The sequence below is a fragment of the Oncorhynchus tshawytscha genome, unplaced genomic scaffold (genome assembly GCF_018296145.1).
Source record: "Oncorhynchus tshawytscha isolate Ot180627B unplaced genomic scaffold, Otsh_v2.0 Un_contig_5776_pilon_pilon, whole genome shotgun sequence".
NCBI lineage: Eukaryota > Metazoa > Chordata > Actinopteri > Salmoniformes > Salmonidae > Oncorhynchus > Oncorhynchus tshawytscha.
The window spans coordinates 26,723-32,004 of NW_024609150.1; positions in this window are offsets into that span (position 1 = coordinate 26,723).

Genomic DNA, 5,282 nt, shown 5'->3' on the forward strand with positions numbered 1-5,282 from the left:
CACAGCGTTGAGATTGTCTGCAATGACAACAAGCTCAGTCCGATGACGCTCTGACACACCTCCCCAGGCCATGACGGACCCTCCACCTCCAAATTGATCCCGCTCCGGAGTAGAGGCCTCAGTGTAACGCTCATTCTTTCGACGCAAATCCGACCATAAACCCTGGTGAGACAAAACCACTTTTTTCCAGTCCTGTCTGGTCCAATGACGGTGGAGTTGTGCCTATAGGCAACATTGTTGCCGGTGATATCTGGTGAGGACCTTTCTTACAACAGGCCTACAAGCCCTCAGTCCTGCCTCTCTAAGCCTATTGTGGACAGTCTGAGCACTGATGGAGGGATTGTGCATTTCTGTTGTAACTCGGGCAGTTGTTGTTGCCTTCCTGTACCTGTCCCGCAGGTGTGATGTTCGGATGTACCGATCCTGTGCAGGTGTTGTTACACGTGGTCCGCCATTGCGAGGACGATCAGCTGTCCGTCCTGTCTCCCCTGTAGCCCTGTCTTAGGCGTCTTACAGTTTGGACATTGCAATTTATTGCCCTGGCCACATCTGCAGTCCTCATGCCTCCTTGCAGCATGCCCAAGGCACGTTCACGCAGATGAGCAGGGACCCTGGGCATCTTTCTTTTGGTGGTTTTCAGAGTCAGTAGAAAGGCCTATTTTGTGTCCTAAGTTTTCATGACTGTGACCTTAATTGCCTACCGTCTGTAAGCTGTTAGTGTCTTAACGACCGTTCCACAGGTGAATGTTCATTAATTGTTTATGGTTCATAGAACAAGCATGGGAAAAAGTGTTAAACACTTTACCACGAAGATCGGTGAAGTTATTTGGATTTGACGAATTATCTTTGAAATACAGGGTCCTGAAAAAGGGATATTTCTTTTTTTGCTGAGTTTGTGTCTTATATTCCTCCTGGATTTGGACTAATATGCAGCATCTATTGGGGCCTTTGTTGAACTTTGTATCAATGACAAAATTACAGTTTTTTTTGGTCCGATCTAAATATTCCCCCTAAAAGCAATGCCAATCATTTTTCTGCTCCATAAAGTAGTCAAACAGGCTCAAAACACTGCAGTGAGAACATGAACTTAGATGATACTTTCTGGCTCTGGGTTGGACTTTCCTGTTATTATGATGATTAAGTTCAGTGACAGACAGATATATCCCCATTCCGTTCTATTCATTAGGCAGGCAGGTTGTGGGAAACTGTTCTAATCGTCAGAATCTGTTTCTCTTGCCAGACAGGAGAGAGATATATCTCCACACACAGGTCTGTTTTAGAGGAGTGAAACATTCACATTAAATGTTACAGATATCAGAAAATTGCTGCCATCTGTCAGTTAACCATCATTCAACCAGTACTGTAACCAAGTCACTAGACTCTAGGGGTTATTTGTATATGTATTTATTATGGATCCCCATGCTGCCAAGGCAGCAGCTACTCTTCCTGGGGTCCGGCAAAATTAGGGCAGTTGTACAATTTTAAAAACATTACGAAACATTCATTACAGAATTCACAACACACCAAGTGTGTGCCCTCAGGCCCATACTCCACTACCACATATCTACAATGCAAAATCCATGTATATGTGTGCATAGTGCATATGTTATCATGTGTTGGTATGCATGTGTCTGTGCCTATGTTTGTGTTACTTCACAGTCCACGCTGGTCCATAAGGTGTATTTTTACCTGCTTTTATAATCTGATTCTAGTGCTTGCATCAGTTACCTGATGTGGAATATAGTTCCATGTAGTCATGGCTCTATGTAGTACTCTGCGCCTCCCATAGTTTGTTCTGGTGGCATGTCTTGTGGGGTATGCATGGGTGCCAGTATTTTAACAGACAGCTCGGTATCTTCAGCTTGTCAACACCTCTTACAGAAACAAGTAATGAGGAAGTCAATCTCAACTCCACTTTGGGCCATGAGAGATTGACATGCATGTCATTAATGTTAGCTCTCCGTGTGCTTTTAAGAGCCAGCCGGGCTGCTTTGTTCTGAGCCAACTGCAATTTTCCAAAACCAGGAACTGTAGGACCTGCCTTGTTGATAGTGTTGTTAAACCAGGGCCTGTAGGACCTGCCTTGTTGATAGTGTTGTTAAACCAGGGCCTGTAGGACCTGCCTTGTTGATAGTGTTGTTAAACCAGGGCCTGTAGGACCTGCCTTGTTGATAGTGTTGTTAAGAAGGCAGAGCAGCATTTTATTATAGACAGACTTCTCCCCATCTTAGCTACCGTGGTATCAATAGGTTTTGACAATGACAGTTTACAATCCAGAGTTACTCCAAGCAGTGTAATCACCTCAACTTGCTCAATTTCCACATTATTCAATATGAGGTATAGTTGAGATTCAGCGTTTAGTGAATGATTTGTATAAAATAAAAAACTTTTATTTTCTGAAATATTTAGGACTAACTTAGTCCTTGATACCCATTCCGAAACTAACTGCAACTCTTTGTTAAGTGTTTCAGTCATTTCAGTTGCTGTAGTAGCTGACGTGTATAGTGTTGAGTCATCTGCAAACATAGACACACTGGCCTTACTCAAAGCCAGTGGCATGTCGTTAGTAAAGATTGAAAAAAGCAAGGGGCTAAACAGCTACCCTGGGAAATTCCTGCTTCTACCTAGTTCTGTTTGTGAGGCTTCCAATAAAGAACACCCTCTGTGTTCTGTTACAGAGTAACTCTTTATCCACGGTATAGCAGGGGGTGTAAAGTCATAACAGCAGACTATGATCGATAACGTCAAAAACTGCACTGAAGTCTAACAAGACAGTCCCCACAATAAATTTTACCATCAATTTCTCTGAGCCAATCATCAGTCATTTGTGTAAGTGCCATGCTTGTTGGGTGTCCTTCCCTATATGCGTGCTGAAAGTCTGTTGTCAATTTGTTTACTGTGAAATATCATTGTATTTAAAAAAGGAAATACAAATATTTAACTAGGCAAGTCAGTTAAGAACAAATTCATATTCACAATGATGGCCTACCAGGGAACAGTGGGTTAAATGCCTTGTTCAGGGGCAGAACGACAGATTTTTACCTTGTCAGCTCGGGGATTCAATCCAGCAACCTTTCAGTTACTAGCCCAACACTCTAACCACTAAGTTACCTACCGCACCGGCATCTGGTCAAGCACAATTCTTTCCAGAAGTTAACTAAGGGTTGGTAACAGACTGACTGGTCAGCTATATGAGCCAGTAAACGGGGCTTTACTATTCCTGGGTAGTGGAAAGACTTTAGCTTGCCTACAGGCCTGAGGGCACACACTTTCTAGTAGGCTTAAATTGATGGGGTAGCAATATCGTCCACTATTATCCTTAGTAATTATCCATCCAGATTGTCAGACCCCGGTGGCTTGTCATTGTTGATAGACAACAATTAAAAAATGTATCTCTCCACACTGACTTTACAAATTTCAAAAGTACAATTCTTGTCTTTGATCATTTGTTCAGATATACTTGGATGTGTAGTGTCAGAATGTGTTGCTGACATGTCATCCCTCAGTTTGTTTATCTGAAAAAGTAATTAAAGTAGTTTGCAATATCAATGGGTTTTGTGATCTGATTCAATGAATGATGGAGCCGTGTTGGCTTTTTTCCCCAAAATGTCATTTAAGGTGGTCCAAATCTTTTCACTATCATTCTTTATATCATTTATCTTTGTTTCATGGTATATTTTTTTTTATTTTTCTTAAGCTTAGTCCCATGATTTCTTAATTTACAGTACATTTGCCAATAAGTTGGGCTGACAGACTTACTTACCATACCTTTTGCCTCATCCCTATCAACCATACAACTTTTCAATTCCTCATCAATCCAAGGGGATTTAACAGTTTTTACAGTCATTTTCTTAATGGGTGCGTGCTCAGTAGTAACTGGAATAAGCTATTTGATAAATGTGTCAAGTGCAGGATCTGGTTGCTCCTCATTACACACCACAGACCAGCAAATATTCTTTACATCATCAACATATGAATAACTACAAAAATGTATTGTATGACCTCTTATACACTATATTAGGCCCAGCCTTTGGAACTTCCTAGATATGGCTATTATATTGTGATCACAATATCACATGGTTTTGGATACTGCTTTAAAGTTAATTTCTGCAGCATTAGTAAAGATGTGATCAATACATGTTGATGATTTCATTCATATGAATTACATACATCCTTGTGTGACCTAACTACTTTACACTCAACAACAAAAATTAAACGCAACATGTAAAATGTGAGTTTCATGTTTCATAAGCTGGAATAAAAGATCCCAGAAATGTTCCTTATTTCTCTAAAACGTTGTGCACAAATGTGTTTACATCCCTGTTAGTGAGCATTTCTCCTTTACCAAGATAATCCATCCATGTGACAGGTATGGAATATCAAGAAGCTGATTAAACATCATGATCATTATACAGATACACCTTGTGCTGGGGACAATACAATGCAACTCTAAAATGTGCAGTTTTGTCAAACATCACAATGTTACTTACATCTCAAGTTTTAAGGGACCATGCAATTGGTATGCTAAATGCAGGAATGTCCACCAGAGCTGTTTCCAGATAAGGTCATGGTAACTTCTCTACCATATGCCGCCTCCAACGTTGTTTTTAGATCGTTTGGCAGTGCGTCCAACCGGAATCACAACCACAGACCACATGTATGACGTTGTGTGGGCGAGTGAATTACTGATGTAAATTTTGTGAAAAGAGTGCACCATGGTGTATGTGGGGTTATGATATGGGCAGTCATAAGCTATGGACAACAAACACAATTGCATTTTATCGAAGACCATTTGAATGCACAGAGATATCGTGACGAGATTCTGAGGCCCATTATCGTGCCATTCATCCACAAACTTCACCTCATGTTCCAGCATGATAATGTCGCAAGGATCTGGACACAATTCCTGGTTCTCAGTTCTTCCATGGCCTGCATACTCACCAGACATGTCACCCACAGAGCATGTTTGGAATGCCCCGGATCAACGCGCATGACAGTGTGTTCCAGTTCCTGCCAAAATCCTACATCTCCGCACAGCCATTGAAAAGAAGTGCGACAACATTCCACAGTCAACAGCCTGATCAACTCTGTCAAGGTATCCGTGACCAACAGATGTATATCTGTATTCCCAGTCATGTGAAATCCATAGATTAGGGCCTAATTTATTTATTTCAATTGATTGATTTTCTTATATGAACTGTAAGTCAGTAAAAATGCTGTAATTGTTTCATGATTCAGTACCAAGATGGCATAGCAGTGAAGACGTGTTTGTTTGTTCCTCT